This window comes from Nicrophorus vespilloides, unplaced genomic scaffold, assembly GCF_001412225.1.
Source record: "Nicrophorus vespilloides isolate i.1.1-1 unplaced genomic scaffold, Nicve_v1.0, whole genome shotgun sequence".
Lineage (NCBI taxonomy): Eukaryota > Metazoa > Arthropoda > Insecta > Coleoptera > Silphidae > Nicrophorus > Nicrophorus vespilloides.
Genome location: NW_017099643.1, coordinates 304,912 through 317,692, shown reverse-complemented (window position 1 = coordinate 317,692; position 12,781 = coordinate 304,912).

Sequence of the window (12,781 nt, the reverse complement as noted above, 5' to 3'; positions counted from 1 at the left end):
TACTTATAGAAATTATTATACTAAAATTACAACATTTGTATAATTCTGTAAAATTATGTTATAATCAATGTATTAATGTAAATATTAATCAGAATTATGACTCAATCAGTAGGTTTCAAAAATGATGAATAAAATTATGGTTTTTCAGTGAGAGATTTAAAAATATTTATTACCAACGCAGACAAAATTAAACCTTTGAGTTGTAGTGGTAACACCTATTAAATCATTTATATTATAAAGTCCTAAATGTATTTTACTGAAACCACACTCTTATACAATGTATGCTCTACCACAGCATTGTTTCTTAGATCCATAATTAATTTAAACATTTGCGGACGAGCGGCGGATATAGCCGCCCTATTATTTACAAGAGAAGATTACGCTTACTTAAAATTGTTTACAAGTCCACAGTGATCGCGCACACATCTAATCATATTTCAAAGCGAGGCGCCACAAGTCCTTTTCAGACGGAGCTTTGACGTTAGTTCTGTAGAGGTGTCACTTGTGTTTCAATAATATGCTACAAAGTAATAATATACAGTATATTCGCAAAAAACAATTGAAAATGCGACATTGGAGTTCCTGTTAAAATTGTTTTCGGTTAACAACCAAAGATTTAAAAAAGGTGATTAAATGTTATTAAAAACTTTGCTTTTTTGTTTTAGTAAAAATATAATTTTATAAAACTTTTCATTGTTTCGAAAAAAAGCATTAAATTTTATTTAAGAAGAAAAATATTTTCTTTTTCCGGTCATATTATTTGCTTTACATCAGAAAACGAATTTTCCCTTAACTTAAGTAACTTCGTGCAACTTATCGTATTTATTTTATTTTTTTAAGTTAAAAGAAATTTCTATATATTTATACAACCTTCACCAAATTCACCATTGATTATATATGTTAGAATAATAACATTCTTTTGTTTTATTAAATGTTAATGTTCTAAAGTGTTTTCGTATATAAGTATTAATTTTTTACATACTGATACAACTTTTTCAATTTGAATTAAATATTTTATATTTATTAACCAGGGCGAGTAATAGCCGAATAGCCGTTAAGTCACCCTACCCACGATTTCGTGGGCGCCGGTTCGAATCCTGGTCAAGCCAGGTCTTAAATTTACTCAATGTTCACATTGATGAACAGATTGTTAAGAAAATTATACGACATAAATAAATATTTATTTGTATATCAAAGCTTTATTTTCATTAAACAATTTATGAATTATATTTAAATAGAGATATTTTCATTTATTATAATGTTGTTGTATTATTCAATAAAGACAATACATACATTTTTTTTTATTTAAAGTAGAAATAATTCAAGATCATTTTGTAAATATGAATTTTATTATTATTACTTTAATGTATACTACATGTTTTATATTGTTTACGTTTTATTACAATAACACTTCCTTAAACTATTAGAAAACAATATGCTTAGAGAAATCAAGATACAATTGAACCTCGCTTAACGAGCATTTCGCTTTACGAGCAAAATAAATTGTAAGAAAAATGAAACACATTATCGTATATTACATTAGTTTATATGGGGAAAATTGTTTCACTATACAAGGAAAAATCCGGATATTTTGGAACGGATTCAACTCATTAAGCGAGTTTCCACTCTATATTAAACTGAACATTAAACGTTTGATCCATAAGTTTGAATAAAAAAATGTGATGAATCAAGATACAGGTAAATTAAACATCGTTTGATGCTTCTGTTTGAGTGAATATTATTATATAATTTGGTGGACAAAGGTCAAAGTAGAGCATGAATTAAATAAGAAGAGTAAAGAGTGCGATGTCCGTACGGATGTAATTATTTTGGTGTGGTGATGGGATCTCGTGAGAACAGGAAGTGACCTGACGTCACAGAACACAGGTGTAGGGGGTATAACCTGTGCATGCTGTGCACACACTCATACACACAGAGAACGCGATGGGCAGTAGTTAGCACTGTATGTGTGTGTCCGTATATGTGTGTGTGTGTGTGCATATATATGTTCATACCCTTTTTTTCCTTATTAAAATTCATATGGTAGAAAAGGAAGAAATATAATGTGAGCACGAAGGCCTTCACGGAAAAAGGTTACGAACTGTCGGCGCCTAATCTAATAAATAATTATGCAACCCATCCATGGCTGCGTATGAATATTAAGTATCGTCTATCCATTCGGAAGAGAATGAAGCATGAATGTATGAAAAGTCATAATAAAAGACAACGTGATTTCTTTCTTTTTTTTCCCATTTCACTTCCTCATTTTCATTTTCCTCGCTCTTACCTGGAATTAAATTATTCGTCGGTCGGGTCGACTCTAACGTAAATTGTAACTTCCATCTATTAATCATATATTTACCAAACCGGAACGAGTTTTGAATACATTTTCAAAACATTAAATAAAATCGTAAATTTTCAATAATAGAAAGTGCAGAAATAAAAAATAATAACTACATTTTTTATTAATTTTGTATCTGATGTGTGTATTTGAAATGGTTTGTAATTTGAACAAAGCAGAGTGTTAATCTCAAAAGTAATATTAAATACACATGAGATAATTTCTTGTTTAATATATGTTTCCATACAAAATATAATAAAATTTGGATTTAAATTAATACAACTTCTCTGGTTGCAGTAAAAACACATATCCTCGTTATAAAATGAAACGAAGACAATATTCTGAAATGGATGGAATTCTTACAGTAGTAATCAATTAATAAAATGTTTATCAAATATTTATAAAGTATTATTAAAGTGCTTTCCGTAATTTCAAGATCTAAGTATGTAAGTTGTACTAAAAAGAAATACAGCATCAATTTAATAATTCAACGTTTTTCATTTTTATTATGATTATATAAATATGTTCTTTTTTGTGTTTTTGTATCTGTGACTATTATAAGAAATATTTATTATAATAAAGTTATAAATTAGTTTTCAGTTAACTTATTTAATAATTTCATTTGATGATTTTTTATTATCTCCCAATTGTGTTTAAAATCATCAATTTTGTTATATAAAAATTTAATTTAAATCTTATATTAAAGCAATAAAATATAGCAATAAATCAATGTATATATTTATTCAAACTAGTTTATATTAATACAAATGTGTTTACATTAAATTATAATTTCAAAATATTCATTCGTTTCGAATAAATCAAGTTTAATAAATTAGTCACTACTTAACTTATGATTTAATGTGTGTTGTATTCCATGAAGTAGGAATGTTTGTACTGTTCTGTCGGAAATTCCACCTCATAGAGCTGGTGTAATTGAAGTTCTTAGGTGGAATCGTCTCCATTATGCTTTCGGCCACAGGGATAATCTTCTCCGTCGTCGTATTAATTTGCAAGTATATTCTTCGTCTATAAGCGGTACCAATGAGGGTCGGTTTAACTATTGGTTCCTTTATCTGAATTGGCTGAGTAGTGTTATGTCTTACAGGAAGATAAATAGGATAGTTCGGAGCTTGATTTACATTTGCAAACAATCTATGAACGTGCTGAAGATTCTTATTAGGTTTTCTCAGATCCCAGGTCCTCCTGTTCCCTGGGGCTTCTTGTATGGATCTTCTGTGATGGTAAAAGGGCATCATCGGATAAGCAGGTACGTAATGCGGTTGCTGGTAATAATATCCGTACGGGCGGCTTTGGTGTCCCATCACTTCATAATCATCATCATCATCATAATCATCATCGTACTCTTCCTCATCAACATACTGCTTAATCACTTTAACGCATTTCTTACCATTGTTGTTACCAAATGTATTCTTCTTCCTTTTCCGAAACCCACCGCCGCCTCCGAAGCCACCAAATCCCCGTTGCGGACGCGTGAACCGTCTGAATTTCCTGTAATACTTCGGGATCTGCTTGCTGATATACTTTAGCACTTTCTGCTTCTCTTTAATCAGCTCCGGATTTATCTTGTTTATTTTCTTCAGCACCTTAAAGATCTTGAACTTCCTATCCTGCGCCTGCGCTTGAAGCTCATCTCTGTCCAATCTGCGATTAACTTTCGTTGTATCTCTGAACGTCACTTTATCTTCAGTTCCTTTACTACCAAATAGACTTCCCGTCCAAAAACTAAAATACAACAACAACAAAACTTAATATAGTATTATTTAAAATAATTTAAAGAGACTTACGTAGACGAAGTTTGACCGAACCAATAGATTATAATCAAAATTTGTAGCATAAACTTCACGTGTTTGAAACGCATCTTCTCACATTTTGCTTCGACAAACACAAAAGAACGCAACTTATCGTGCAAGCACCTCTTATATACTAAGGAAAAACTGGAAACTGGTCCGGTTTCTTTTTTTATTAATTTTTATTACTATGTCCGAAAAAAGAAACAGTTTGAACTAGATTTGCGGTAATTTCAACGAACATAAAAATGTACAATTATAACACTTTCTTTGCTGGTAATCTCGTAAACATTACAACTAATTAAAGAAAAATCATTAATATACAATAATCATTAAGACTGTTTATTGCATGTTTCCATTTGATCGTAATTCGTGTCCATTAGAAACACTTACGGTAATTAGCGTACAATGAGAAAAAATAAAAGTTTCGACCGTTTTATTCGTGTAGTTTTTTTTGGTATGTAAAACTTTGAAACGTTGCTAAATTGTACACCAAATTCGCAACGGACGTTCGACCGTAACGAAATCAGATACTCTTCGTATAATGGCCAAAACCAATTCAACGATGGCAACCGAAGACCAAACAAAAGAAGGATCACCTCACCTACGCCTTCTCCTTTACATAATTGATGTCGATTAAATTGATTCACGTTGCCCCGATTAGATTAACCATTTATCAGCTGATATGTATAATGGCACAGTCGTTTCATTAATCGTTTCGTTAACAAAATCTTATACACAGTTTGCACTCATTTTACTTGCCAATTCCACTTGTAATTCCGTGAAATGAAACAATTGCAACGACATTTAACCTACATTTTGAATGCATTAAAGTCCAATCCAAATATGTTTTTACAGTTTCATAGAACTTCTTTTTTTTGTGTGTTTTTTTTGATGATGGTTTTCTTGTTTGTTTTTTTTTTGTGCAAAAAGGAAAGGAAACTCGAGCTGTAAAACTGAAAATGAAAATGAGCAGACGGAGCAGAAAGAAATCATTTCATTATGCGCCGATTCTGTGGCGCGTGAAGCAGCCAACATGCATAACCGATAACATCATCTCAATTTTAAGTACGTGTTTCTAACAGTAACACCATTTTAAATCGCCGTTTATTCCTCCGCTTCTACCTTCTTTTTTATATACCTCCGCTGCTTTCGTAATACTTCCGAGTTGTTCCAAGTAATTTCCTAATACCTTCTTAGTCTGAGCTACTCATTAATTACATAAAAAAATATGTGTATTGTCTATCAACATTTTATAACGAACGGTTGTTTCGTCGTAATCTGATCATAAATACCTAATACAGTGAAAACTCGGTTCTCGAACCAAAACAAAAATGCAACAGTAATCAGTACGTGAGCATTCGGTTTTCGAACAATTCTGTTATTACCTTTAATTACAGCATTCGATTACAAATTATGTTTAACAACTACGGCCGCACTGATCAATTAACAAGACTATTAATTAAAGTTTCATAATATAATTGGTTTTAGTCTTCCTCATACTTATTTTTACAATATTTATACAAAAATCCTAACATATTTAGGTTTGTGTCCAGGTTATCCTATTTTTTGCTGGCGTTAAATTGTTATTATCCTAGTTTGTTCTAGATTTTAAACTTTAGTTTTGATCTACAAACCTCGGTTATCGAACAATTTTGTTCTCAAACATAAAACCAAAATAAAAACGTTATATCTATAATAATTTCAGTTTTCGAATAAGTTCTGTTTTTCCAACAGCTTTATATATGAGCAAGCTAAAGAAACCAAAAATTATACAAATAACTTTATATACACAACAAAGCAATTATAAATTTAATAGAAAAAAATATACTTAGCACGTTTATGTAAATAGTTCTACGAATCTAATAGATCTAAGGATGTATTGATGTTCTATATACCTATTTTTCATCTATTTATGGATTTAAAATTCTAATATTTGTTGTTCTGACGATTCTTATCGTCATTCTCCGATTAAAATCTTATTTAAAAGTGGATTTCATTTTCCAAGAAGCCCTAGGTTACGTAAACGTTGAAATTATTGAAAAATATCGACGTAATCATATATTAGATCTACCCTCTTTTTATTTTTCTGCTTTGTTGGTCTTTTCCTACTCAAGGGTTTGCATAATCGCTTTAAGGTTTTATTTTGGTCTTATAGGAATATATCAAACACATATGAGAGCAAACGTTGTCATTTTGGCATTTATTAAACATCAATTTACACTATCAACGTTATAAAATTAAAATTTATAATTGGAACTGTAATGTCTTTCATATTGATTCATTGGATTTTATTGACTATTTCTTAAGTATATAATATTTGTTTTTCAAATTAATTATTGTCACTATTAGTTTCTGAGGCACCTAATAGCCGAATGGTTAAGTGGCCCTACTCACGTGCTAGTGGGCACAGGCTCAAATCTTGGACAGTGAATTGAATGAGGTTCAGCAGTGTTAAGGATAGTAGCAGATTCACAGTGAAAGGAAATAGTGGAATCGCAGAGCATCAATATACCACTGAAGTTAACCTACAAGACGACAACCAATCTACAAATTAAAATAAAAAATCATCATAATGGTAACTACCCACCGGCAAAGATTACAATAAATATTTAAAAATATATTATTGTTTTTTCGCAACGGCTGCGATATTTTCGTAATAAATATTATTGTTAATTTAGATTAACCAATTAAGAAATAAAATGTTATTGATTGTTTAGTATTGATTTGTATTTCTTGAAATATAGACATACTTTAAATGTGGGAACGTAACAATGAAAACGGTTCTGGCAACAATTGCTAATAGTGCTGCATTACCATAACTAACTGACGGTTGGGAGCAGAAATAACATGCAGCGAACATTTTAATAATAACTGCAACAACGGTAACGTAAAAGGACTTAAACAGCGGAAAAATTAATGAATTATTAATTAATTAATTCACGAAGCGGACACACGGATTTCATAGACACTAAGCACAATGAAAATAATTACATGCACCGCTCTTATACTTGTACTATTTATATTAAGAAATCATCTTGTTTTATTAAAAAATCATATTTTGAAATATTTTAAATCATTCTTAAGTATTAACTCGTATAGTCCGGTTTTAAAACAAGTCCATTTTTTAATAAATAATATAAAATTGATCTGCAGTTATAATTATTTGATATTAACAAAAATAAGAAAAAAAAATGGAATTATTTCGATTAATTAGTTTGCAGAGGGCGGAAATATTATAGGATATAGTTTACAGAATTTTATTAAAATGTAGAATTAATACATCAATACCTCGCATAGCACGGGTAATCGGTTTCGCCAATATCTCGGACTGTTTGAAACCTGACTAATTAAGGAACTAAATGATAAAAAAAACACAAAAGAAGCCTATACATTTTGTTTAATTAAATTTTTGTTTATTTTGAAATTTTCAAACCGGACTAATCGAATCTGATTTTCTGAATAGCAAGTAAATACTCATCTATTATTATTTATTTGATAAAGTATATAAACCATGCACGACAAAATCTATTTAATTCAGTTATATTAATATGTATAAGTATAAAAAAGTTGTTATTCAAAATGATATATGAACTACTTAAATCATTTATTGCAATATTTTCAATGGAATTTTCTGTGCGTGTTAGGTCAACCATCGTTGATATATATAATATTTCTGTAGCAGTGCACATTCTTTACATTAATTAATCTATTTATTATATACATTTATATTAAATGACTGTTTTTTATGAGTATTGAAAAAAGTAAATATTATAATAATATATTTCATTACATTTACAAGCAAAAGCATTTATTAAATGTATACTGAGCAGTGCACATTCCTTGCATTAATTATTATATTTACCATATATGTTTATAATAATTTATTTGTTGATTTAATAAAATGTAAATAATATAATAAAATACAGCAATATCTCGTGCTGCTTCGATCAGTACGGATTATCTAAAGACGAGATCAGCAAAAATAACATTATTTCTGAATACATACATGAACTTTATAGAGTCAAGTGTCTTTTTGTGCAAATAGTAGGAGTTACTTGGATTATCCATTATTATATTAATAAAATAAGATACAAATTGATTAAATGTTGTCAATGTTCAAAAGTTCTAATAACATATAGGACAAATAAATTTTATTTTTACAATATGTTACATATAGATTGTTCTCAACTATGAACAAAGAGGTTGAATATCATAATAATAAATAACACTATTCTTAAGTGAAGTATAATTGTTATATGCAACTAGTTAAACTGAAATACCAAAGTAATTATTAATAAGTGCGACAAATATTAATTAATAACATATACATTTGTAAAATTTATTTTTTTCATATTATTTATTATTGCAGGAATTTAAACATTTGTTCTACTCTATAGACAGTTGTCTACTTAATTGTCTACTCTAAGCAATCTACATTTTTTAATGTATACGATTTCAAGAATCTAAAATCTAAAACGTTCCAACTACAATGGAAAATCTTTGTTGTGAGTTTTGAGATAGATGACTTCTAAATAGCATCTAAAAATAAATATTGATTAACTTGTATAAAATATCGGAAGTTCATAGTAATGCTTATGATTTGCAGAATTGAAATTTGAATAAAGAAATGTTTGATTTCAAGAAAGGTAAGTTGTTGAATCTATCTTTGTTTGGAGGCTAATAGTTTATCTTTATATAGGAGTGATTTCAAGTTTTATCTTTCAAATATTAACAGATTTTCATAACAGTGTTTACAATTTGAAGAATTAAGATTTAAAGAAAGAAAATATTATTCTGAAAAACTTTAATATACATTTGCTGCAGTCCTTGCAAAACATTATCATAAATATTTTTAGCAATGAACGTGCTTCTGAGTGACAGACCTTAAAGATTATGTTTATATCGTTCATATAATTTTATATAAACCTTTTCGATTCTAATAGATCTAAATTATATATAAAGTTTCGTCCTCTATCAAGCTTAACCTTTGCAATTTGTCACTGTTTTAATTCAGTGCTATTCCATTCAAAATTCTCAAAAGATGCAGAACATCATTGATACATTTATATTTCGCAAAACGCTTAATTTAACTATACGTTCCTCGTTTTCTTATATTAATTTTAGAGCAATATGGGAAACGTAGGTGAGTGAGCGAGTGAGTGCGTGCTTGTGAGTGTTCTTTGTAGTAAGCCGATTTATACGAAATGAATGAGAATCGTAAGAAATAATTTCCTTCATTAATATCACGCTCGTGCTTCTAATTTAAGGTGCGACAGCGGTGCGGCGATCGCCGTCTTTGATGTGTCCACACTTTTTACATATCGATAGATCCTTTCGAACATAAAATATTTGTCTAAGGGCTGCTCTTCCGCCGTTCGGGCCGCGGCCCACGAAGGTGTGGAAAGTTACGTATCGCATATATTATAAATTAATAACCACCCACACCTGTGGTTCATCAACGGCAACAACCACACACCACGCATCAACATGAATATATACACATACACACCAAGCCCTTCTTCTTCTCGTATTCTTTTCGGCCACCAAAGTCGGTGTTGTTGGTTGTGGTGAGGTGAGGTGGATGAAAGTCAGGCGCTGCGAGAGGAAAGAAGGAAAGGTTTTTTTCTCCGATGCCGCTTTAACGCTTGTGTAGTCCGGCAGGCTTCCGGTTCCGGTGGGTGTTTGTTGATGCGCCGCCGATCCCTAGCCGCTCCAGGTCACTGCACATCTAATTAAGATTCACTACTCTCCATCCATCCATCTCTTTCTGCCTCCGCTGCACGCACCCTTCAATCTACGTCTCTACTATTCTTCTCTCTTCTTTACTTCAATCCTTCTTCAACATCAACTTTCCGATTAGTAATAACCATCTGGCTCAACTCTTCATATTCATACCGATTCCTTCCATCCATCTCTTTCTCATTCTACATTCGATTCCCTTCTCTACCTTACACTACAATGAAGTCTCGAACCCTTCACTACACTTCTTCTTTACATCAACATCGTTTCCGATTAGTAATCATGCACCTGGCGCAGCTCTTCATATTCATACGGACTTCGCTTCACATCCTCGACGGACATTTCCATCGTCATTTTCTTTAATGTAAACAGGTTCGCTTTACAAATTGCCGGCAGCCACGGTTCGTCTTTCCGACTTATTTGTAATTTTAAAGAAATGCCGTCCATTTACATCTAAACCGCTTCTTTTTCTATGTACAGAAGAACGTGTTTTATAACAGAAAACTCCATCACAGACGTGTACAATTACATTATTACAATCACATTACATACCACTTAAGCGTTAAATATTACCTATCTCATAGTCCAATTTACACTCACACTTCATTTATTTTTATCACTTCCTTATAAACTAAGTTGTACAGTTTTTCATTTAATACTTATCTGGTTCAAAACTATAAACAATTTATGTTTTTAAATACATCTTACTATAATACAATTTACATTCATTCTAAATTTCTATTGTTTCTTCTTATGTAGTTTAACTGTCAATACTAAATATAATTTTCATAATTCAATACATATCTATCTCATAATTCAAATTTATCTTACATTTTTTTTGAAGTTTGAACTCTATATGCTGTTACACCGTATAGAACAGAGGTTCCCAAACTTTTTTTGTGTCGTAGACCCCTTGCCATATCTTTCGGTTTTGGGTAGACCCCCTACTTACCTGATATTGATTTTTTGTAAATTTATTATTTATATTGGGACATCTTTATAATTATTAAGATCTTTTCTCTGAGACTGCGCTTATGCTTCTAACAAGATGATACTGGTATATCATTATGTGCAGGTTTTTACAAGTTCAAAATGTATTGCGATCACAAAGCGAATGCCTACATCCTACAACTTACACTTTTATAAATAATGTATATGTCTTTATATTATAAGATACTTTAATGTATCGTGGACCCCCATTTTCATTTCATGGACCCCCAATTTTTTTTTTCGCTGACGTATACCCCTTGCAGGTTGTCATAGACCCCTGGGGGTCGAGATAGACCACTTTGGGAATCACTGGTATAGAAGAATAAAGCTTCCAAATAGTTGCATAGCAAATTTTAAATTATTGAAAAAATAACACTACTACTATAACTACTATATTTACAATACAGAGGGTTACTGATAAAAAAAAGTAATGTCTAATTATTATTAATACTATTATTCCCAAAATGTGTGTTAAATATGAACGTATTTTATATTTAAAATGCTGATATTTTTGTCGTAAAATATTAAATTAAACGCAGTATTTAAGAACGATTACTAAAATAGTAATTGCTATGTTTTATATATTCCTACAGTTGTAATTATTATAACTTTATCAGCAAATAAGATTTAAGAAAAGCGCAATTACATCTTATCTTAAATATAACATAATAAAAGTTAGTTATTAATTTGTTGTAAAAAAGCGTTGCTAAATTGGTTTTGCTAACGATCCGCGACCGTTGCGTACGTGACTTCGAAGAATTGTTTTACAAACATTATATTTTTAACATGGATTCAAAGTACATGTTATTTCATTAATTACTAATTACCGATATTTTAAGATAACAGGGCGGAAAAGACCTCGGTCGTTAGCCCTTTGGCCAGCTTATTAATATATATTTGTTTTTATTTTATGTTAGAATTTATTTATGTATAAAATGTACTTTTTTTTCTTTTGTATTTATGTTTGGCCATTAAATTATTATTTAAGATAACTGTGAATTTCATTCAATTGATTTAATAATATTTAAATTTTGCATTTCTTTTTTATCGTCCGAAAGTTTAACAAGTTTTTTTTTTAAATTAGTATTTAATAATGTAAATGGCTATAAAAATATAGTGAACAGTTTGGACATTTTACAGCATTACCTGTAAGCATAGTGCAGATCATCCGTTAATATCCAGACTTTCCGCATAAAAATACCTTAAAAATGTAAACATATTTAAGTATAACAAAAAATAATATTGTGTACTATTTTTTTTTTTAAATTTTCGTGAATATGAAATACTTACTTAAAATAGTAAATTATTTAGTATATTCTAGAATAATTTTGTCCAAATATGATGTATGTAATAAGCATAAAATGGATATTGAACACGCACTTTTGTAAGAAATAATTATATAATATAAAAATTATAAACCAAATGTTTAACTTCTATTTACTATAATTTACGTATTTCAATGCATATCAATTCTCAAACTCCTAATCAAAAGTATATAACTGTTTGATAACCTCAAGATCTACTGATTTAATAGACCAATTTATAACCTTGCACCCAGCTTAATACTGATAGAATGGTATTTTTACGGAATGATAGTAAAAACTCAATACTATCGCTATTCACTTTTAGACATTACACAATTATAAACTTACCACGTTAAAACTTATTAAGTTCATATTGTACAACTAATTATACTTAAAAACTTAATTTTTGTTAAAGTTTATTTTATTATAAAAATGTTACATTTGTAACCGGTTATACATAATTATCAATATAACTATGACATAAAAACTTTAAATTTATTTTCTTCTTTTTGATCATTATGGTTAATGTTCACTAGCAACATTTTTATGTAATTTCGGTGCTTAATTCTAAAAAAATGTGCGCCCAGATAATAGAA